At 43.4% G+C, this 24,405-nt stretch overlaps 1 protein-coding gene across 20 annotated transcripts in view; it reads right to left on the bottom strand.

The window, feature by feature from the left end:
- MAGI1 (membrane associated guanylate kinase, WW and PDZ domain containing 1) overlaps positions 1–24,405 on the bottom strand; it is a 686,305-nt gene that overhangs the window by 629,418 nt on the left and 32,482 nt on the right. The gene's annotated exons all lie outside the window — the stretch shown is intronic.

Genomic DNA, 24,405 nt, shown 5'->3' on the forward strand with positions numbered 1-24,405 from the left:
TGCAAAATTACTTAACTTCTTTATGTTTCAGTTTTTTGTATTTGTAAAATGGGAACAGTGATGGTACTCATCCCGTAACGTAATTATCATAGTACAGTTTATAAGTTGGTTTGAATGAGTTTGCATCTAAAGTACTTAAAGTCATACCTAGCACCCAGGAAGTACTCATGTTGTCATATTTTACTCATCAAATAGTAATTGAGTGCCTTCTTAAAAGATAGCGTAGGCCGGGCACGATGGCTCACGCCTGTAATTCCCAACACTTTGGGAGGCTAAGGTGGGCAGATCACCTGAAGTCAGGAGTTCAAGACCAGCTTGGCCAAGATGGCAAAACCCCATCTCTACTAAAAATACAAAAATTAGCTGAGCATGGTGGCGGGCACCTGTAATCCCAGTTACTTGGGAAGCTGAGACCGGAAAATTGCTTGAACCTGGGAGGCAGAGGATGCAGTCAGCCGAGATCATGCCATTGCACTCCAGTCTGGGTGACAGAGTGAGACTCCGTCTAAAAAAATAAATACTGTGCTGGGTACTAGGAATCTGGTGGTCAATAGAAAGATGTAGTTTTGCATTCATGGATCCTCAAACACAGCATTTATTTATTGTTTAAAAATTCTGTTTATACTGGGATGTAAGTGCTTCATGGAACTGCGATGACCAATCTGCGTGTTCATATTTCCCCTCCCCCTCTTTTAAAACACTTAAAATAATATTTTCAAAATAAAATACTTTGTGTGTGTGTGTGTGTGCGCGCGAGGCAGGGTCTCACTCTGTTGCCCAGGCTGGAGTACAGTTCTGCGATCATCACTCACTGCAGCTTCAGCCTCCCCAGCACCACCATGCCTTGCTAATTTTTTTTTTTTTTTTTTTTTTTTTTTAATTTTAGAGACAGGAGTCTCTATGTTGCCCAGGGTGGTCTTGAACTTCTGGGTCAAGGGATTCTCCAGCCTCAGTGTCCCAAAATGTTGGGATTTACAGGTGTGAACCACCATGCCTGGCATAAAGTACCATTTTACTCTCAGATTAATTTTGTACCATAGAGACAAGGGGAAGTTTTCCCTTTTCTTTGCAGATGAAGAAACTTGAGAATGGATATTTGGAGGTCTTGTCAGGTTCATTTAAAGTGGGGCAGAGGGCCCAGGCCTTCTAACTCTCCATCCAGTTCTCTGCAGTAGCCCTTCCTACCCCACCTTTGGTACTGATGTCAACCCCGGTGTTTCCTCATTTATTGAGCATGTGTGACTTCCAAAAGGCTCTGTCAGTCTCTTGATTTCTGTGAAGAGCAAGATAGCCATGACTTTACCCTGACCATGTGACTGGAAACATACTGAATATTGGATGGAGAAGTCAAAGTGTTTCAGAAACACATGACAAGTTATTGTTAACACTGTATGAATGGGAGGTGGCAGGTCAAGTAAGGCTTCCTGCAAGAGAAGCATTCAAGCTGATACCTTGTTCATGAATTTAATCTCTTATAAGAACAGCTAGAATGATCATAGTGGCCAGTCTGATAGCCTGATCACTTTGGTCATATGCAGAAATGTTCTCAATGGACTTTGAGAGTTGGAATTAGTTGGTACACGCGTTCCTCCTTGGAAATGTACACGCCAAGCAACTGAGAAAAGTTGGAAATGCATTTGTCTCAAGTCTCACTGAAAATTATTTTAGGTATCATATTCCAAAAGATTACATGGAATTGAACATTTTTGAAATAAGGACAGGACTAATAGTCTTTCTTAAGTGGAAATCTCTCCTCTTTTTTCCCCTGGTACTTCCAAAACTTAAAATAAACATCATTTCCAGCATCTGATTGTTTATTTACTAACTACCTGTTTGGAGGAAATGTCGTATTGTCTCAGAACAATGGGAGCTGTGGTCACAAGAGAGCAAGGAGAGGGGGTGGTGTTCAAGTAGTCAGTTGGGATAGACCCAGTTTGGCTCATATTTTTTGCATCTCTGAGTTCAGGTGAAAAGGATAGTGAGTGTCATTGCAGAAATCCCAAGAAAACTGGAAGTAGAAAATGGCAATGTTGAAACTAAAGCAATTAAAATAGTGCCCCATTTGAACATGCTCAGTGACTTGGCTTAGAACTGTTAGTCAAGAAGAATGTATTAAATGCTGTATTTGTAAAGATGTCTTCCCTAGTTGATAGATTCTCTGCCCCTTCATTGGCTTTTGGAGAATCAGCTCAAGGGTAAAAGGGTACAGGATAGAAGGAGCAAATGGGCTAGATGTTTGTGGTCATCTCCTTCCATTTCCAGCCAGACACAGCTGATTGATCATGGTGCCTCTTCCCACCAAACACAGATGTGTTTGCAACATTATTCTCTATTGGAATTGGCACATGAAACTTGTACACCATCCTTGATAAATGACATTGTAGTTTTCTGTTGATGTAATCCAGATTTTACCCATATTAACTTAAAAAAAAAGATTGTCTTATCTTAGTAGAAATTTCTAAGCTCAGCTGAAGAAATAGAGTCTATAAATACTGTTACAACCTATATGCTAATTTTATCCATAGATGAGTTGAGATGTGCACCTGAATTTGTCTCTTGCCTCTGAATCAGGGCCAACTGCTAAGCTCTATTAACAGAAGTATGTAATTAAGATAAAGGGTGGGAGCAGGCCAGCCAATCCTAAAATTAGCTCTTGCCTTGATGTTCCCCAGGCGCAAGTGCACAAAGTCTTTGGTCCTTTCGTTCTGGATGCGCTTGATTTCCTTTTCAAGATGTGTGCAGGTCTTACCAGGATTTCCAAATACTTGGTTCTGTCTCAGGTTGGGGAGCTGAGATTGTTTTCTCCTGTGGGATGTTATTCGTGTTTGAAATGTCATCTGGCACCTTATAAGCTTTTTGCATAAATATTCTTTAAGATGGGTGTCACATTATTTATGTTTAGCTTGTGATAGTCCAACGGTCTTCTTACAAGCTGTTTCTGGACTGGTATTTTGAAAACAATGTAATTTTTATCAGCTGTCCATTCTTCACAATGAAGGTAAATAGTGCAGTTAAGGAAGGGATTTTTATTTTATTTTATTTTGAGACAGAGTCTGATGCCCAGGCTGAAGTGCGTGGCGCGATCTCAGCTCACTGCAACCTCCACCTCCCGGGTTCAAGCGATTCTCCTGCCTGTTTCCAGAGTAGCTGGGACTACAGGTGTGCACCACCATGTTCGGCTAACTTTTTACATTTTTAGTAGAGATGGGGTTTTGCCACGTTGGCCAGGCTAGTCTTGAACTCCTGACCTCAAGTGATCCACCTGCCTCAACCTCCCAAAGTGCTGGGATTACAGGCGTGAGCTACCGCGCCTGGCCTAAAGAAGAGATTTTAAGCCTACCTCTCAAAGGATATCAGTATAGCTACAGATTTCACTCAGGTGACTTTGGGAGGGAAGAGCTTGAACTCTGCTATTCCTAAATTCCTAATGCGCATCCTTGGGCAAGGCATGCACCTTGTCATGTGCTCTAGTATCCTAGATGAAATGGAGATGGCATCAGTACTAACCCCTTAGGGTTGTTATGAGGATTAAATCAAAGATATAACAGACATTTGTTAGTCAACCAACAGAGTGCTTGGCATATGAAGCCTAAGATGTAGGTAATTGCTCATTAGAGATGGGAGGCCAGGGTGGGAACTAGAGTGAGGCAGGCAAGCCACTTACCTTGGATGCAAAATTTAAGAGGAACCTAAACACTCAAAAATTAAGAGTTAATGCAATACTTTCATTTCTTTCTTCCTGCCTGCCTGCCTGCTTTTCTTTCTTCTTTCCTTTCTTTTTTAAGGCAGTCTTACTCTGTCACCCAGGCTGGAGTGCAATGGCATGATCCCTACACACTGCAACCACTGCCTCCTGGGCCCAAGCAATTCTCCCACTTCGGCCTCCCCAGTAGCTGGGACTACAGGTGAGCACTACCATGGCCAGCTAATTTTGCATTTTTTGTAGTGATGGGGTTTCCCCACGTTGCCCAGGCTAGTCTCAAACTCTTGGGCTCAAGCAATCTGTCTGCATTGGCCTCCCAATGTATTGAGATTACAGTCATGAGCCACTGCTTCTGACTACAGTATTTTTAAAAATAAAAATTAGGCCGGGCGCGGTGGCTCAAGCCTGTAATCCCAGCACTTTGGGAGGCCGAGACGGGTGGATCACGAGGTCAGGAAATCGAGACCATCCTGGATAACACGGTGAAACCCCGTCTCTACTAAGAAATACAAAAAACTAGCCGGGCGAGGTGGCGGGCGCCTGTAGTCCCAGCTACTCGGGAGGCTGAGGCCGGAGAATGGCGTGAACCCGGGAGGCGGAGCTTGCAGTGAGCTGAGATCCGGCCACTGCACTCCAGCCTGGGCTACAGAGCGAGACTCCGTCTCAAAAAAAATAAAAATAAAAAAATAAATAAATAAATAAAAATTAGTGTGGTAAAGTCCATTATGAACTACATATCAAAATTGTAAATAAATTCAGGGACTGCCCCTGCACTTGCATGCCCCTGCCTCCTAGTGTTATAAGGATAAAATAAGACCATGAATCTGAAAATGGGTTGAAGATATAAGACAAGTGTAAGTTATTATCTGGACACATTGTTAAAAGCTTAAAAAATGAAACAAAACAAAAAACCTCTCAGCTTTTCACAGCCTATTTGGGGCTCATGACATTCCAATCAAGTAAGAAAACAAAGTCAGTAAGTAACAGGAAACATTCATGAACCTCTAACAAGTTATTCAAATCTACACTTGTCCCGAAATTCAGGATATCCATTTGTGTTGGTGATATCCTTTTTTTTTTTTTCATTGAACACAGAAGCCAGAGTGGTCAGCTATTTTTGAGCTAAAGATTAAAGCAGGCATAACTGTATTGTTGACAATGTTGGCAACTGGCCCCAGTGAAGGGGGTTATGCAGACAGTACCCCTAAGTACAGTGGCAGACTGGGAGGGTGGAGGCCTCTCCTCAGTCATATCACTCCAGATGAGCCATCAGCGGCTGCAAGGCAAGATTTTACTAAAAACGTAGAGATGTTCCACGAATCTACCCACAAATGAGGGCAAAACCAGAGTTAACCTACCACAGCAGAAACACAATGAAGAACACAATGAGATACGGTGAAAAGGAGTCTAACCTCTAGACACCATAATCAGATCAGCCTGTAGTTTTTGCTTGAGTTGTAATTAGCAGCTGTTATTCAGTTCAAGCATTAAGATGAGCCCAGCTGTCTCATTCTGAGGACAATCAACCATCCAAGAGCAAAAACATGGCACAGCTTCTATCATTATAATTAGAAAGAACTCATTTTTAAGAATTATCACCCCTAATGTGCAACATTTTGTCCTCAAACTTTTCCTATTCTATTTTTTATCACCACCCCCACCCACCGACTTGTTAATTAATAATATTTTAATGCCCTGATTCCCTGAAGACAGTTAACAGAGCATTTTAAAAATATTTTTTCTCATTTGACCCTTACTCAATTCTGGGAGATATGCCTGGTAAGGATTAGTCTCCCCATCTGACAGCTGACTTAACTAAGGCTCAGAAAGATGCAGACAACTGCCTGTAATCCTCAAGTTAATAAGTCGAAGGACAGAGCCTAGAACCTAGGTTTGCTCACTTTTATTCCAATGCTCCATCACAAAATTACACATTTAAAATGCTTCCTATGCAGACACTATTCAAAGCACTGTCACTGCTTTTATATAAGCAGTAAGCCTCAAACATGGAAGATTTTAAGAGGATTTATATTGAAATAATGTAAAACATAGATTCAAACAGGTAGAGAGTGAAGATGGGAAGGATATTTGACCACATTCTCAGCTCAGTGTTTTTCAATTCTGGCTGCACACTAGACTTGTCCAATGAACTTTTTAGAAGTTCTGTACCCCATTCCCATAAATTTTGATTTAATCAGTGAAACATGAGGCATTGGTTTTTTTATCTTCCCACATGAATCTAATGTAATGCTACTGTGGAGAACCACTGCCATAAGTCCAAGATTAGTATAAACAGTATATGAGCCAGGAGTGGTACATGAGATGAATATGTAGTATCAAACATAAATTTTTTATTTTCATTTATTTATTTTGAGATGGAGTCTAGCTTTGTCACCCAGGCTGGCAGTGGCATGTCTCGGCTCACTGCAAACTCCACCTCCTGGGTTCAAGTGATCCTCCTGCCTCAGCCTCCCAAGTAGCTGGGATTACAGGCATCCACCACCACGCCCAGCTAATTTTTGTATTTTTGGTAGAGACAGGGTTTCGCCACGTTGGCCAGGCTGGTCTCCAACTCCTGGCCTCGAACTGCTGGCCTCAAGTGATCCGCCCACCTCAGCTTCCCAAAGTGCTGGGATTAACAGGCATGAGCCACTGCACCCGACCTAGACATAATTTTTTAATGTTATACAGTTGTTGTGTTCATTTTACTGAATATTTGGGGAAAGTTGGCTGTCATATAAAAACTATGATTTTACAGTTTTTACAGACTAAAGTTTAAAAAGTAATTTGATTGAAAGAAAAATATAAATAAAAACCGGTTCAGGTGGTACACAGATATGAAGAAATTAAGAAAGTGGTTCAAGAATAACTGAAGTCTAGAGATCTGATGATGATGATGATGAAGAAGAAGAAGAGGATTATCTTGAGAGGAAATGAACAGGAAGTAGCAGATACAGGAAGAAGAGCTGGCAGGACCTGAGTGAGACTAACCTGAGGCAGGGGAGGAAAAGAAAGAGTTAATACAAGTCACCACAGCAAGGTGTAAGATCATGAAGTCAAGTTCAGTATTTTGCTCCAAGTACTATAAATACCAGGCAGGTTCTCAGTCAGCATTCCACCATTGGCAAAAACAGAAAAGTTAAAGATTAGGGAGGTTACTGAGGGAAGACCAACATCTAAATCAACCACTAAGGCTTGTTCCCTAAGGAAAGATCTACAAGTCTCTTAGGATGGGTACCGCCTACCTTGGCTGTCTACCAAAGAATGACCCTCTGGTAAGGGAGACTCTCCTTGTTTAGCTGAAGCTTCTAACACCAGATAAGCATAGCTGTCAGGCCATTCTCAAGCACATGCTTCAAGATTCATTCTTCAGATTTCAGCTCCTGCTATGGCATGATGTTCCTTTGAGCCGGTTTGCCACTTAACACAGAGTAACGATGATAAGCATGAACCCAGTATAACGTAACACTCCTAAAGGCCAAGTGTTGTAAACTGGACCTGCTCAGAAAGAGAATGCTGACTATAAAAACTTAGTCATCTTCAAATATATATGCCATTGTGCAGAAGAACTTAGGTGGTATATCTACAGATACAGAAATAAATAATGGTAAACTGAATTTTGAGAAAATTACTTTCTTTCTGATTCTCTTTCGAACTTTCTGATTTTGAATATCAAATCTCAGCTGGAGGTGGTGGCGCATGCCTGTAGTCCTAGATACTTGGGAGGCTGAGGCAAAAGAATCACTTGAGCACAGGAGTTTGAGCCTGTAGTGACCTATGATTGTATCACTGCACTCCAGCCTGGGTAATGGAGTGAGACCCTGTCTCTAAAAAATAGAAGTAAGTAAATGAGGCCAGGTGTGGTGGCTCACACTTGTAATCCCAGCACTTTGGGAGGCCAAGGCGGGTGGATCACTTGAGGTCAGGAGTTGGAGACCAGCCTGGCCAGCGGGGTGAAACTACATTTCTACTAAAAATGCAAAAATCAGCCGGGTGTGGTAGCACGTGCCTGTAATCCCAACTATTCAGGAAGCTGAGGCAGGAGAATTGCTTGAACCCAGCAGGTGGAGGCTGCAGTGAGCTGAGATCCGCCACTGCACCCCAGTCTGGGTGACAGAGCGAGAGACTCTGTCTTAAACAAAAAAAAAAAGTAAGTAAATGAAAGTTAATGATACTGTAATAACATGTGAATATGGCAAAACTCATGAAGGTGCTTTCCAAGCGACTTACATTTGAAGACTTCTGCCTCCAATACCATTTCTGAGTGTCCTTCCTCAATGGTATTATAAAAGTGTTCCTCTCCAGTGTCAGTATACTTACGAAACCTCGGTGACAGAACCAGACGTCGCTTTTTCTTGTTCCGAGGAAACTGAGGAAATAGCGTGGGTGAGCTAACGCAAGCAGACTATCTCCTGGCCTGTTTCTGATGCAATGAAATTCTAATACTTAACAAACACTACAACATTTTAAGACTTTGCTCTGACTGACCAAGTAGGACTTTTGGTCTAGATATCTTTTTTGCTTAGACTCTTTCCTAAATCACATGGTGGTATCAGTTTAAAAAATAAATCCAGGCCAGGCGCAGTGGCTCATGATTGTAATCCCAGCACTTTGAGAGGCCGAGGCCGGTGGATCACCTGAGGTCAGGAGTTTGAGACCAGCCTGGCCAACATGGTAAGGCCCCATCTCTACTAAAAATACGAAAGTTAGCTGGGCATGACGGCAGGCGCCTGTAATCCCAGCTACTCGGGAGGCTGAGGCAGGAGAATTGCCTGAACCCAGGAGGCAGAGGTTTCAGTGAGCCAAGATCACACCACTGCACTCCAGCCTGGACGACAAGCAGAACTCCATCTCTAAATAAATAAATAAATAAATAAATATGAAAAATACATAAATCCAAATGCCATGACAAATAGGCATGCAGGATGATGGCATGGAAGGGTCTGGGTGCCAGAGAAAGCGGGAGTTTGGTCACGGGTAAGTTAACCTCACAAAACCATAACATCCTCAAGAAGTTGCAGGAGAATTAGAGAAAAAACGTACCTCATTTTTTCTATCTAATTGAAATTATACTGGCGTATAATAGGCACTTCATAAATGTCAGCTCTCCCTTTCTTGAAAAACCCACACAGTTGCACATCTAAGGAAAGAGTGGCTCACCTGTATCTTGACAAAGACAGTCTTTCCATAGATTATTTAGTACAAGTATTTCCTCTACTCCTCCAGATCCTTGAGTACTAGCCTTTATTCTCTGTGGTGAAATAACGTGGATTGAGTGCAGTTTGTACTGAAGAAAACCTGAGCAAAAAACAGTGAACAACTGTGGTAGCTATGTCTTGCCTGCCAGAAAGTAGTACCTTTCCCTTGATTTCCATCACTCTGCTTCCCACCAATACCAGGACTATCTAATAACCAAAGCTTTCCAAGGACCCTTCCAAGGGGATCTTATTAAAATGCAGATTGTCATCTAATACATCTGGGAGGGCAACCAAAATTCTGTATTTAACAAGCTCTCGAGAGATGCGGAAGCTGCTGGTTGGCACAGGGACCACATTTTGAGAAATAAAACCCTCAATAACACCAACGCCTTCCAGATCCAGGAAAGAGAACAAGGGGCAGAGGACGAGGGGCAGAGACTTTGTCAGAAATTCCTTTCTCTTTCCAAGAGTCTGGGCATCATTTCAGCTTTATCGTTGTTGTTGTGATATGGTTTCACTCTCTAATCTAGGCTGGAGTGGAGTGGCATGATCATGGCTCACTGCAGACTCAACCTCCTGGGTCAATAGATCCTCCTGCCTCAGCCTCCTGAGTAGATGGGACTACAAGCACACACCATCATGCCTGGCTATGTTTTTCAATTATTTTTCGTAGACGCAGGACTCACTATATTGCCCAGGGTGGTCTAGAACTCCTGGGTTCAAGCGATTCTCTCACCTTAGCCTCCCAAAGTGCTGGGACTACATGCACCTGGCTTCATTACAGCTTTATGTCCAGATGCTTATAATATGGAAATGAAAAGTCTAAGAGAATCCCATTTAACTGAGAGCCACCACAGCAGGCCACATGGTGCTGGTTATAAAGGACAGATTACTCATTTTTTTTGGCTTTACACGGTTTTATCATCAACCCATCTGATACCAGTTTCCCCACTGAGGCTTCAAAATGACACCTCTGCCTCACTTATTCCACAGGGTGTGGACCTATGTTGGCAGAACAAGAACCCATGTAGCTAGAGGCGGGTGATTTGCATTACGAACCCACAGGCAATTAGAAGAACCAGCAAGCCCTTACTCAACACCTACCAAACAAGAATAACTCACAGAGAAACATACTTCACACATTAGTCTTTCATTCAACAAAGTTAGAGGGCATTAATTGGGTGCCCAGCACTGTTCTAGGCCCCATGGACTGAACCCAAAAACTTGTTCACCATTGTAGCCTTTACACCCTGGGTATACTTAATTTTCTTTTAATCAAATTGAATGAAACTTGATCACAGCAAGCCTGTGAGTTAAGCAGTTCAAGTGTGATCTCACTGTGTCCGGAAATGGTGGGTTCTTGGTCTCACTGACTTCAAGAATGAAGCCGTGGACCCTCGCAGTGAGTGTTACAGTTCTTAAAGATGGTGTGTCCGGACTTTGTTCCTTCAGGTGTTCAGATGTGTCTGGAACTTCTTCCTTCTCGTGGGTTCATGGTTTCGCTGTCAGGAGTGAAGCTGCAGACCTTCCTGGTGAGTGTTACAGCTCAAACGCAGCACGTCTGGAGACCTTCGTTCTTCCCAGTGGGTTCGTGGGCTCGCTGGCTTCAGGAGTGAAGCTGCAGACCTTCGCGGTGAATGGTACAGCTCATAAAGGCAGCCTGGACTCAAAGAGTGAGCAGCAGCAAGATTTACTGCAAGGAGCAAAAGAACTAAGCTTCCTCAGTGTGGAAGGTGACCCGAGTGGTTGCCACTGGCTGGCTTGGGCAGCCTGCTTTTATTCCCTTATCTGGCCCCACCCACATCCTGCTGATTGGTCCATTTTACAGAGCTGATTGGTTTATTTTACAGAGAGCTGATTGGTCTGTTTTGACAGAGTGCTGATTGGTGCGTTTACAATCCTTGAGCTAGACACAGAGTCACAGAGTGCTAGTTAGCTAGATACAGAATTAGCTAGATACAGAGTACCAATTGGTGTATTTACAAACCTTGAGCTAGACACAGAGTGCTGATTGGTGTATTTACAAACCCTGAGCTAGACACAGAGTCACAGAGTGCTAGTTAGCTAGATACAGAGTTAGCTAGATACACAGTACCAATTGGTGTATTTACAAACCTTGAGCTAGACACAGAGTGCTGATTGGTGCATTTACAAACCTTGAGCTAGACACTGAGTGCTGATTGGTGCATTTACAATCCTTGAGCTAGACACAGAGTCACAGAGTGCTAGTCCTCCAAGTCTCTACTAGGTTAGCTAGATACAGAGTTCCAACTGGTGCATTCACAAACCCTGAGCTAGACACAGAGTGCTGATTGTTATATTTACAAACCCTGAGCTAGACACAGAGTGCTGATTGGTGTACATACAATCCTCTGGCTAGATACAGAAGTTCTCCAAGTCCCCATTCATTTCAGGAGCCCAGCTGGCTTCACCCAGTGGATCCTGCACTAGGGCTGCAGGCAAAGCTGCCCACCACTCCTGAGGCGCACCTGCACTCCTCAGCTCTTGGGCTGTCTATGGAACCAGGCTCCACAGAGTGGGGGTAGGGGTGGCGCCCATCGAGGAGGCTTAGCCACGTGGGAGCCCACCGCAGGTGGGGAGCTCAGACATAGCGGGCTGCAGGTCCCAAACCCTGCCCCGCCGGGAAGCAGCTAAGGCCCTGCGAGAATTTGAGTGCGGCGCCGGCGGGCCGGCACTGCTGGGGGACCCGGCGCAACCCCTCCGCAGTTGCTGGCCTGGGTGCTAAGTCCCTCACTGCCGTGGGCCTGCGGTGCCGGCTGGCCACTCTGTGTGCAGGGCCGCCGTGCCCGTGCCCGTGCCCGTGGGAACTCACACCGGCCCGCGAGCGCAGCCCCAGTTCCCGCCTGCACCTCTCCCTCCACACCTCCCAGCAAGCAGAGGGAGGAGGCTCCGGCCTCAGCCAGCCCAGAGAGGGGCTCCCACGGTGCCGTGACCGCTGAAGGGCTCCTCAAGCGCCGCCAGAGTGGACGCCGAGGCTGAGGAGGTGCTGAGAGTGAGGGCTGCTAGCACATTGTCACCTCTCATCATCATCCACTGTGCGACATCATCTTACATCATTTTCAGAGTCTGTGAAGTAAGCATTACCTGTAGTTAATAAATCACTCACACACACACATAGCTTGGAGTTAGTAAGTCAACTTCTCCCAGGTAACAACAATTAGCTAACCCTGGAAATGGAACAAAATTCTATCTGATTGCAAGGTTCATGCCCATAACCTCTAGTCTGTGCTCCCTCCCCAAAGAAAAGTAATTCCCTGCCTGTCCTCAAGAAGTTTACCATCTTGTAAAAAAGAGAGGACAACCCACAGCCAGGAGGCACTAAAACAAACATGGTAGGCCAGGCGCAGTGGCTCACACCTGTAATCCCAGCACTTTGGGAAGCCAAGATGGGCAGATCACTAGAGGTCAGGAGTTCGAGACCAGCCTGGCCAACATGGTGAAACCCCCGTCTCTACTAAAAATATAAAAATTAGCCAGGCGTGGTGGCGGGTGCCTATAATCCTAGCTACCTGGGAGACTGAGGCACGAGAATCACTTGAACCTGGGAAGCAGAGATTGCAGTGAGCCGAGATCACACCACTGCACTCCAGCCTGGGCAACAAAGCGAGACTCCATCTCAAAAAACAAAACAAAACAAAACAAACACTGGTAAATGACTAAAGCATGAAAGTGAGTGGTTCCAAGACGCAATGCTCTAGAACACAGCACAGAGTGAGAAACTCAGTGCCCTTTTCAAAATACTTTCAACTTAGAAATGCTTATTAATATCTCCCCTCCTACTCATATGCTAAGCACCCCTGAGATAGACAGGCTAACTCAGTCGGTCCACCCTGGGTGCTGACTAAAGGCTTCTTGAATGTATTTGTTTCAATTATCTACTGTTTTATATTAGACTACCCAAAACTTAGTGGCTTAGAACAACTAACCAGCATTTCAGCTCTCTCACAACTCTGTGCATTCAGAATGTGAACAGGGAATGCAGTATCTTCTGTCTCAGCTCCCTGAGCTATCTGCTGGGGTGAACCATCTGGGGTCCCAGTTAGAATGGCTCAGACAGCTGGGTGCTGGCTCAAATTGCTTAGCTGGAATCACAGTATCATCACTTCTACCACACTCTTAAAGTGGTGCACAAGCCCTGCCTACCTTCAATAGGAGGGGACTCTCTAAGACATGAAGTGGGTTTCATTGGTGCTATCTAGCCAACAGCCGACTATAACTTACACACATGAATGAATGAACAAACTTCAATCACTGGCTCCATTCTTCTTTCCTCTGTCCTCCACAAAGAGGAGTTATTTGCACAGAGAGGAAATTAACTCATCGTTTCCCTTAACCATGGGAAAGAAACAAAGGTTAAGTGGCCAGGTGCTAAACCTGAGGGGCATGGAGTACTTAGAAAGTTCCTCCATCCACATATAAGTTTCTCAGGGACAAGAACATTGTCTGTTCCCCACTGACCCTCAACTCTCACCCATACTGCAGGCCCTAGACAAACCCGGAAGGAACTGTGATCCTCTGATGAGTCACTCAGCCTTGGCTTCTCCCTGGTGAAGAGAGACAACAAGAAACACATTTCCATAAAGGTGCTGAGATAAGCAAAAACATAAATAACAAATGCAGTATGGTCTAGAGATGGACTTGTTACACAATGGTGCTGTCCAGAGGGGTTCAGCAATAGCCAAGAATTAAAATGAGTCATTAGTAGGTGAGTGGCTCACACCGTCCCAACGCAGGAGAGCCAAGAAATAATAAGACAGGTCAATTCAATCCCACTGAAAGCTCAAGTTAATAAGAAATTTAAATGCTTTTCAGAGTAGAGGTGATACAGACAAGAGGACACATTCTTTTCTTCCTTTTCCCCATAAAGATGTATGGCTCCCTTAAAGGTTTTTTTTTTTGAGAAAGAGGTCAGATCCTAAATGTATCACTAGGCCCCAAATGGTAAATTCAAATCCTATTCAAACTATTGTCAGGGAAGGAGAGGAAATGACAAACCAGCAAGCACATTCCTGACGCAGCAAATTTAACAACCTCCCATAATCTCTTCCAGCTGAGCATGCGCTGCTCCACCCGGCCCTTCTATTCCTTTTTGTAATTATTCAGGTGTATTCATTTCTATCCTCCTCAACAGCTACCTAAGTCTGTTCTCTGGGAATCCTGGGAATACATTCAGACAAAAACTTGTGCAGCAATTAAAAAGGATCCTAGCTGGGTGTGGTAGCATGCACCTGTAGTCCTAGCTACTCAGGAGGCTGGGGCAGGAGATCTCTTGAGCCCAGGAGTTTGAGGTTGTAATGAGCTATGATCCTGTCACTGCACTCTAGGCTGGGTGACAGAGCAAGACCCTTTCTTTAAAAACAAAACAAAAGCGGGATCTTTTTCAGCTTTCTAAAAAATAGCCAGAGTTCTAAGAATTTAGGTCCCAGAACCTACAAATGTAAATTGGAATCTAGGACCCACCGTTCATCAGTTAGGTAACACTATTGAACTTCGCAACTGGGCAACTACTGAACTTCTCTGAGCCTCAGTTTCCTCATCTAGAATATGGAAATAATTATAGCACCCACTCCTAGAATGGTAAGGAGGATAAAAAAAATGATACCATGTATGTCGAGTTCTTCACCCGCAACACAGAACACAATAAGCTCTCAATAATTGCCAGCTATTATAACTTGTCTTTTTATACTGCACCTAACCCCAAATTAACAGTGCAACACTTCATTTTTTTTTAAGTCTCATAATTCCACCCCACTCAATCCTAACTAAATTTAAAATACACACCAAAAACTAAAAAAGAGATACAGGCACAGCTGCCAAATGGCAAGTAAAAAGCCGTAATTTTCCATCATTGGAATATATTTAGTGATAACTATAAATGAAAAACTAAGGGGGGGAAAAAAGCGAGCCCCCACTTAAAGTTACCCTTCCAGTCTGACAGTCTGAAAACCAAAAATGAAGTCAGACTTCCGCTCGCTTCACTCCTCTCCAGTCCCGTCTGTCAAAGTTGGGTGGAGAACTCCCACATTTCCTGTTCTGAGCCCGGAGCTCTCTGCCAGGTAAAGCAATAGACACTCCAGCTTGTGCTGGGACAGCTGGGACCATCGGAGGGCCGGGCACTCAGGAAGCTTCATATCATTCTTTCTAGGTTAGTTCTGATGATATCAGCACCCAGAACTGAGGGCCCCGGGCGGCCAAGGTAAAAGATTTAAGTCATCAAATGACTGGCATACTTGCATCTTAACAAGCAACCCTTGTGGTTGTCATACACGAATGACGTCATCTGCAACACACACCTTGTCAGGTATTCTATTCCCAATTTTCTCACAGCTGAAAAGGAACCAGACTGCTGATTTTCTCAATTTGCTTAGCAGAGGCAGAAATTTAATTGGTATCTGTATGGTTCTCTAGATTCTCTTCTGCAGATTATGTTGCCTCCAGCACGCTACATTCCCCAGGGAATGGTTTTTGTTGTAGGGAATACTTAAAAATGCATCTATGTACACACCCTACCTCAATGGAAGTGGTCTGGCAGCACCTCCTCACATACACTGACCATCAGCACTGGGCAAGACCTTATGTAAGATCCAAACCACTAAAACCTCCACCAACTTATCCACAGACCAAAATTCAGATTTGCAAAGATTTATAAAACGATTGCAATGTCATGCTAGAAAGAAAAGAATATCAGCCTCACAGAACTCAATAAAAATAAGAAATTATATACATGATGAAATTTCATGGAGTTCGGTACCAAGTCATCCTACCCACCATCTAAAAGTCTCTTGTTCAACTATTTGCTTTTGTGTTTCCTGTCTTTTCCCTCCATACACACCACCGACCCCCCAGACACCAGGAACCTAAGGCCCATAAGAGCAAGGGCTGTTTGCCAACTCTAGTCTCACAAGACTAGGCAAAATAGTAGTTGTGGGCCAGGCGTGGTGGCTCCTACCTGTAATCCCAGCAGTTTGAGAGGCCAAGGTGGGTACATCACTTGAGGTCAGGAGTTCGAGACCAGCCTGATCAACATGGCGACACCCAAGCTACTCAGGAGGATGAGGCTGGGAAATTGCTTGAACCCAGGAGGCAGAGGTTGCAGTGAACCAAGATCACGCCATTGCACTCCAGCCTGGGTGACAGAGCAAGACTCTGTCTCGGAAAGAAAAAAAAAAATAGTAGTTGTGGTGGGTTCCATTATTTTTTTGACAAATATTCTCTCCCTCCTCCTCCCCCAACCTCCATGGGAAGACTATACTTCCCTGACTTGCTTTGGGTATGTGCTGAAATGACAGTGTGTCATGTCAGTCCCAGGACCAGGCTGCAGAATGAGACACATACAGCAGAGTTTCCCAGTCAACTTGCAGACCCATGAGTGTGAGAATACTTAATGCTGAATGCCACACAGTTTGGGGTAGTTTGTTAATGGCATTTTCCTGCCAAGAGATGAGTGATACAGCAAGCTCGCAAACTTGCTGAAGTAACAAATGAAAAGACTCAACTTGTTAGCACTTGCAAAAACCCATTAATTGTGACAATTGTGCAACAAATCAAGTATTAAGCCTAGCTTTTGCTCTAGAATATACTCCTTTAATAAAAACTACATATTTAGAGATTAAGATTTAAGAGACCAAGACTAACCTGTTAGGCTTTTCTTATTTGACTAGAGCCGAAAGATAATGATCACTTATCCCATTTGTAGATTATACTCTGAAACCATTTGAATGTGTGTTTTCTTTTGTTTTTTACCCTTTCCTTTCCTAAAATGCTGGTGAAAGCTTCAAGCCCATAAGATACCAATTTTTTACAGGGTACTGTTCCTTTCATATAATGCAAAAAGCCTTGAAGCTCATAAAAATGAGGCTATAAACTTTTAAGGCACATAGCTTGTAGGGTTAGTGTTGATGTATTTCCATTACTTGAAACATTTAATGGAAGTAGTTTTACAGTTCACTTACATATTGTGTTTACAGTTATTTCATTTCTTAACAGAGAATAGAATCACATCTAAATGGGGATAAAATCCCATTACATTTTATAAGTATCTTTTCATTCTGACCCTTTATCACTCAAGGTAAGGGCTATAAAAGAATCCCTTTTTTAAAAAAAAAAATTTACTTTAAGTTCTAGGGTACATGTGCAGGATGTGCAGGTTTGTTAGGCAGGTAGTAACGTGTGCCATGGTTGTTTGCTGCACCTATCAACCTTCCTCTAGGTATTAAGCCCAGCATGCATTAGCTGTTTTTCCTGATGCTCTCCTCCCTACACCCCTGCACTCCCGTACTCCCCTGACAGGAACCAGTGTGTGTTGAAAAGAAGCCCTTTTCAATGAAATTACAATTTACGGGGATAAGGAGAGGACAGACAGAAATGAGAAAGAATCAATAAAATCTAAGAGCGATTTTATTTAAATCTAAGAGAATCAATAAAAACTCAAGAGCGAGGGGAAAAAAATGGGAAAAGCACCTAACAGAGTCTTCAGGCCTTATGGCAAATATATGGTGAAATACTCCGTGAATAAAACAAGTCTATTTTAACATATACTTCCAGCCCACCTTGGGAAGTTTATTGTTTTCTCCATCTCAAATCACTCTCCACACATGGTATTAATGTTGGTTTATTCCTTTCTTTATTATCTGGTTGCTAAGTTCCCTTTTAAGCCACAATAGGATACACCAATGCTCCAAAATCATTTTGCCATCAAGAACTAATTGCAGAGAAATGCAAATCAAAACCACAATGAGATACCATCTCACACCAGTTAGAATGGCAATCATTAAAAAGTCAGGAAACAACAGGTGCTGGAGAGGATGTGGAGAAATAGGAACACTTTTACACTGTTGGTGGGATTGTAAACTAGTTCAACCATTATGGAAAACAGTATGGCGATTCCTCAAGGATCTAGAACTAGATGTACCATATGACCCAGCCATCCCATTACTGGGTATATACCCAAAGGATTATAAATTATGCTGCTATAAAGACACATGCACACGTATGTTTATTGCGGCACTATTCACAATAGCAAAGACTTGGAATCAACCCAAATGTCCATCAGTGACAGATTGGATTAAGAAAATGTGGCACATATACACCATGGAATACTATGCAGCCATAAAAAAGGATGAGTTTGAGTCCTTTGTAGGGACTTGGATGCAGCTGGAATCCATCATTCTTAGCAAACTATCACAAGAACAGAAAACCAAACACCGCATGTTCTCACTCATAGGTGGGAACTGAACAATGAGATCACACTCGGACTCAGGAAGGGGAACATCACACACCGGGGCCTATCATGGGGAGGGGGGAGGGGGGAGGGATTGCATTGGGAGTTATACCTGATGTAAATGACGAGTTGATGGGTGCAGCACAGCAACATGGCACAAGTATACATATGTAACAAACCTGCACGTTATGCACATGTACCCTACAACTTAAAGTATAATAATAATAAATAAATTAAAAAAAAAAAAAAAAAAAAAGCCTGACAAGGATAATAAACACCCCTAATTACCAAAAAAAAAAAAAAAAAAAAAAAAAAGAACTAATTGCATCATGTTTTGCAAATACAGCCCAGTTTGAGAAGTCTGTGTTCCCCAACTGTGCTTACGAACTAATAAGTAACCTATCTGCCCCCGAGATAGCCAGTGTAACCTTACTCCACCTAAGAGTAAAGAAACTTGACATTTTAGTTAAACTAGGTAACCATATCTTGAGAAAATGTACTCTTGTTAATCAGGTCTTGGTCCCTTTTGTTTGTTTGTTTGTTTTTGAATGGAGTCTCACTCTGTCGCCCTGGCTGGATTGCAGTGGCACGATCTCGGCTCACTGCAAGCTCCGCCTCCTGGGTCCACGCCATTCTCCTGCCTCAGCCTCTCGAGTAGCTGGGACTACAGGCGCCCGCCACCTCGCCCGGCCTTTTTTTTTTTTTTTTTTTTTTTTTTTTTTTTGTATTTTTAGTAGAGACGGGGTTTCACTGTGTTACTCAGGATGGTCTCGATCTCCTGACCTCATGATCCACCTGCCTCGGCCTCCCAAAGTGCTGGGATTACAGGCCTGAGCCACTGCGACCGGCCCTTGTTCCCTTTTAATGATAAAATAGCTTGAAATTCCTTCCCCAGATGCCTTTTAAGGCCTCCAAATGGGCTCAAGAAACCAGGCTGGGTTTCTTGTTTTAATCCCTATTTCTCCATCTCTATCTTCCTACCCCAATTAAATTTTCTTATTGAAATAAATGCAGGGGTTTTTAAAAAAATTTTTAAAAACCTAATATGACTAAGGCAAAAATAATCCCAACACACAGACTGTGATGCTTCCACCTTGATTACTTACCAAGGGTAAATAATGGCACAGGATGGGCCTTGTGGGGAAATAAAAGCTAAAACCGTCCAAAGGCACCAGACATGATGAAAGGTATTCCACACTGGAGCATTTCAATCCGGAAGCAGGTGGGCCGAGAGCTCTGCTCAGCCCCCATGGTGGGGCAGGATTCAGCACAAGGGGCTTGGCCCAACATGGGCGCTTAATGGGTGTTTATTTCCGTCCATGACAGGGCAACATCCTGCATCATGGGCTAAACCTTTCATATCAGGCTTTTACAGAAAGGCAGCAATTATTATCCTCTCAGCCCACCAATTTTAATGAAAACCCATGGCAGGCCAGGCCCTGTCTAAAGTGCTTCACAGCCATTATTTCATTTAGTCATCCCAATGGCCCAGTGAACAATTAGGAAATTGAGGCTCCAAGAGTTGCAGTCGGCATGTATTAGATATTATGAAGATGTCTTGTTCTGGTGCTGGAGATGGATAGCAAAATGGAAAAGATGAAATTATTCTCTTCAAGGGACCTGCTATCAAATAGGGGAGACAGAAAAGTCTTTAGAAAATAACAGAATATAGTTAGAAGAAACAAATTCAGGGTGCCCAGAGAAGGCTCCTAAGTATTTGGGGTGGAGGATCTCAAGGCCATGGTATTTGAGCTCAGTCTTGAAAAATAAGTAGAAATTGGTTTGATTAGGATGGAACAGGTGAAGGGGGATGAAGACCTTCCAGGAGTAAAGAACTCACCTCCATGAGGTTTTTGAAAAGAAAATTTTGAAATAAACTTTGAATATTCAAAAAAGATATATAATATCTAAAAATTATTATGATTATGCTAGATCCAAACCACTAAAACCTCCACCAACTTATCCACAGACCAAAGTTCAGATTTGCCAAGATTTATAAAACGATTGCAATGTCATGCTAGAAAGAAAAGAATATCAGCCTCACAGGACTCAATAAAAATCTAAAACGTAAACACCTGACAGACAAGATCCCTCTGCAACAACTGGAGGAGGCAGGTCCTATAATTATCCCTGTTTTATACAGGGGGAAACTGAGGCTCAGAGAGGTTACATAACATGGCTTAAAATCACATGACAATTAAACAGACCCCAAGCCTATATAATGCAGACACTTACACGTCCGTGGCCTTAACAGTTGCTCCTACCTGCCCTTCCAATTTTGCTTCCTGTCCAGTTCATAACAATGTGTCTACCTAACAAAAAACAAGTAGTCTGAAGAACAATGGAAAATTCTGGACATCTGTGCCAATTTTAATTAAATAATTGCTTGTCCACAGGCCAAGCTGTTAAAGCCTTTAGAAAAACACGGAAGCTGAAAGCTCTCACATATATAAAACAAAAGCGACCCTATATGATCACTGGCAAGGTCCAAACCTTCCCCTTGCCTCAGTACTTGTTCCCAAAGCAAGCTCAGCTTTGATCAACCACTTCCTGCCTCGAGTCTTATAAGCCCCAGTGTGCTCAGACCTTCTGAAGGCACTTGACAGGCTTCCTGCCTCAATTTCTAGATTGAGTCTCACAAACAAAAACAAATGCCCAGCACAAAAACCTCTCGCCAATAAAAGGGCTTGCATTAGTTCTCCTCAGATAAAGGAGTAACTTCAATATTTAGCTTAGAAATAAGGCATTTTAAATTCACATTTTCAGAAACACTGGGCAAATTTGCAGAAAAGAAAAAAAATACGTCTGGATGGGGAGGGGAGATCTCACTACATTAAATGTTTCTATAATAAATAATTCCCTGAGGTACCAATTTTAATCACTTGACATTTTCTTTCCTTTTAATGAAAATATACAGAAGACAATACTACCATCTCCAATTTCATTTGTAAGGATCTAGCTCTCAGGTAGGAATTAGGGACATCTGGTGGGGCGGAGGGTGGTGGTGAAGATCTCTGTCTTTTCTGAAATGACTCAATGCTGCTTAAAACTCACCTGTCCCACATAGACTATTTCTCTTTTCTTTTTTTGTTTTTTGGAGACAGACTCTCACTCTGTTCCCAGGCCGGAGTGCAGTGGCGTGATCTCGGCTCACTGCAGCCTCCACCTCCCGGGTGGAGCAATTCTCCTGCCTCAGCCTCCTGAGTAGCTGGCATCACAGGCACCTGCACTGCACCTGGCTAATTTTTTGTATTTTTGGTAGAGACAGGGTTTCTCCATGTTGGTCAGGCTGGTCTCGAGCTCCGGACCTCAGGTGATCTGCCCACCTCAGCCTCCCAAAGTGCTGGGATTATAGGCATGAGCCACTGTGCCTGGCCTATTTTTCAAAAACAGTGCTTCTGATTCACTGTACTTCAAAGATGGCCTTACTGGTATTTTCAGGTACAGCAAGCATAGGAAGGGCCATTTGTCCAGACAGGTAAATTACACCTAATGATTGACACTAACCGGAGAATTATTAATAGTACAGAGCTGGAATTAACAACAACCACTACAATACACACACACATACACAGCCCCAGGCAGTATTAGGTCTATATTCATATATTTAGGCAAAACTTCCCTTTGAACTGCTTTGATCCATCTGCCCTGAACGTATGAAAGAAGAGATAACTTACCTATAAAACTGTGAAGATGAACAAGGCAGTTGGTGCAAAACTACAAAGCCCTTTCCCCTTGAAGAGCAGAGTCACAGGGGCAGCCATAAACCCTAACACAAACTCCTCCCTCCTTCCCTCTCCTTCTCACCAGCCATTCACCACCACCTTCCCATGTGGAAACAAGGACACACCATAGCAACTGCAATTCAGCCACAGAGTAACGGAGAGTGAAGATTTGGCTTGTTGATTCAAGGTTAAAGAGGAGAGGCAGGCCATGCACGGTGGCTTATGCCTGTAATCCCAACACTTTGGGAAGCAGAGGTGGGTGGATCATGAGGTCATGAGTTCGAGACCAGCCTGGCCCAACATGGTGAAACCTCGTCTCACTCTGTTGCCTAGACTGGAATGCAATGGTGCGATCTCGGCTCACTGCAACCTCCACCTCCCAGGTTCAAGTGATTCTCTGGCCTCAGCCTCCTGAGTCGCTGGGGTTACAGGCACATGCCACCACGCCCAGCTAACTTTTATATTTTCAGTAGAGACGGGGTTTCACCATGTTGGCCAGGCTGCTGTCGAACTCCTGACCTCAAGTGATCCATTCACCTCGGCCTCCCAAAGTGCTGGGATTACAGGTGTGAGCCACTGCACTTGGCCAGCTTCACCTGTTTTTAAGGGTAACTTGGTAACTGTGTAGAGCAAATTCTCAGTTTTGTTTGTTTGGTTTATGGTTAGTAAAGTAGTGAGAGGAGAAAAAGAACAAAGAAATCTGTAACCAGTTGTGATCAACCAGTTATAAACATCACTGCACTCAGACAAGCTGTTTATTTGTTTATAATAGTAGTAACGCGGGGCGGGAGGGACATCACAAAAATCTACTCCCACCCCCTTTGTAAACTAACAATGCTACTTCCTTTATACCTGTGAGACTATGGAAGAAGCTGACGCTCCTGTTCGCCAAAACAGATGTGGGGAAAACAATCCTGCTCAGATTTCATTAGAAGGTAAGGACTTTCCTCATTCCCTCTCTCTGGTTCCTAATGCTCCAAAATAAGCCACCTCAACTTTGTGGCCTAAAAACAACCCTTTCATTATGCTCACGGTTCTGTGGTTCAGGAAGTCAGATAGAAACGGGAACAGTCTGACTCCACAGTGTCTGGGGCTTCAGTTGGGGGTGACTTGATGGCTAAAGGCTGGAGTATCTGGAGGCATCTTCACTAACATGTCTAGAGGTTGACACTGGCTGTCGGCCGAAACACCTACACGTGGCCTCTCTGCGTGGTCTCTCTGTGTGGGCTTAGTTTGGGCTTCCTCACAGCATAGTGGCTGGGATCCAGGAACAAGCATCCCAAGATAGCAAGGCAGAAGCACATGGCATTTTTATGGTCTTGCCTCAAGAGTCACATGGTGTGACTTTGTCATACTCTGTCGGTCCAGATAATCACAAAAGTCTGTCCAGGTTTAAAAGGATGGTATATAGACATCACCTTCCCCACCCCCATGGAAGGACAGTCAAGTTCACATTGTATCTGGCATGGGAGGTATTTTTGCCACCATCTTTGGGAAAAAAATGCAATCTGCCATTGCAGACAAACCACTGACAGATGAAATCCCGTGAATAAGATAAGTCCAAAAATTCTGAGTCTCAGGCATCTTTGCCTATTGCAGATTTAAAGCAAACACTTTGACAGGCACAAGATCACAGGAGAGAGCTAGAAGAATGGGATTCTAGCCACAGAAGCCCACCAAGGTGCCTTTGAAGCCATGATTACAAACACTACTCCTGGCAACAATTAGAAGGGTCCTCAACATATATTTTTGTATATAGCTTTGCTGTTTTATTGCAGCTTGGTTCCTTCTGTATCCCACTGACATCTGATTTAAATGTACAAGAGTATTAAAACATCTGCTGAATTATAACTCCAAAGTTCAGATGAAATCAAGACAAAATCTATGAAACTATGAATTTGCCATGTTAAATCGCTTTTTTATTTTTAATGGAACACAGAAGGCAGCTGTTTTTAAAGCAGTCCCATATGCAAAGCTGTGGGTTAGGTTTAACTCAGAGCCAATGTGACCTATAGATCTTTGAATGTGTTGCAACAAGGGAGACCACAGCCTTAAATAATGCTGCATCTCCCAGCAGGTTGCTTTTGGGGCAAGCAGGAGACGGAGAGGCAGAGAAGATCATCTGCAATGAGTGGCCCATACCTTGATTTTCTTTTGTCCCAACCTAAAAATGATACTCCAGGCTCTTCTTCTGTTTTAAGGACAGAATAGGCCCACCTTTCAGACTTCTGGTTACATCACTAAGCAGGAACGCCTTCCCCATCAGGATAATATCCTCATTTTATAAGTAACAGCCTCATCCTCAGCTGTTCAAAAATCAATATTCACAGCCTCTTCGCCTCTCCTCATCCACTAAGAAAATCTTTAGCACTTCCCACTCAGCACTAACCCCATTCCTAAATCTCCCACGCCTTCCCCTTGTGTCTTACTATACATATTGAGGCCATTGGTGTGTGTGAGTGGAAGGGGGGAAATCAAAGGGAGAGAAGAAAATAGCTGAAGGACAAAGACAAGGAGAGAAGATGACACAAAGAGGAA

This window comes from Macaca thibetana, chromosome 2 (genome assembly GCF_024542745.1).
Source record: "Macaca thibetana thibetana isolate TM-01 chromosome 2, ASM2454274v1, whole genome shotgun sequence".
NCBI classification, from domain to species: Eukaryota; Metazoa; Chordata; class Mammalia; order Primates; family Cercopithecidae; genus Macaca; species Macaca thibetana.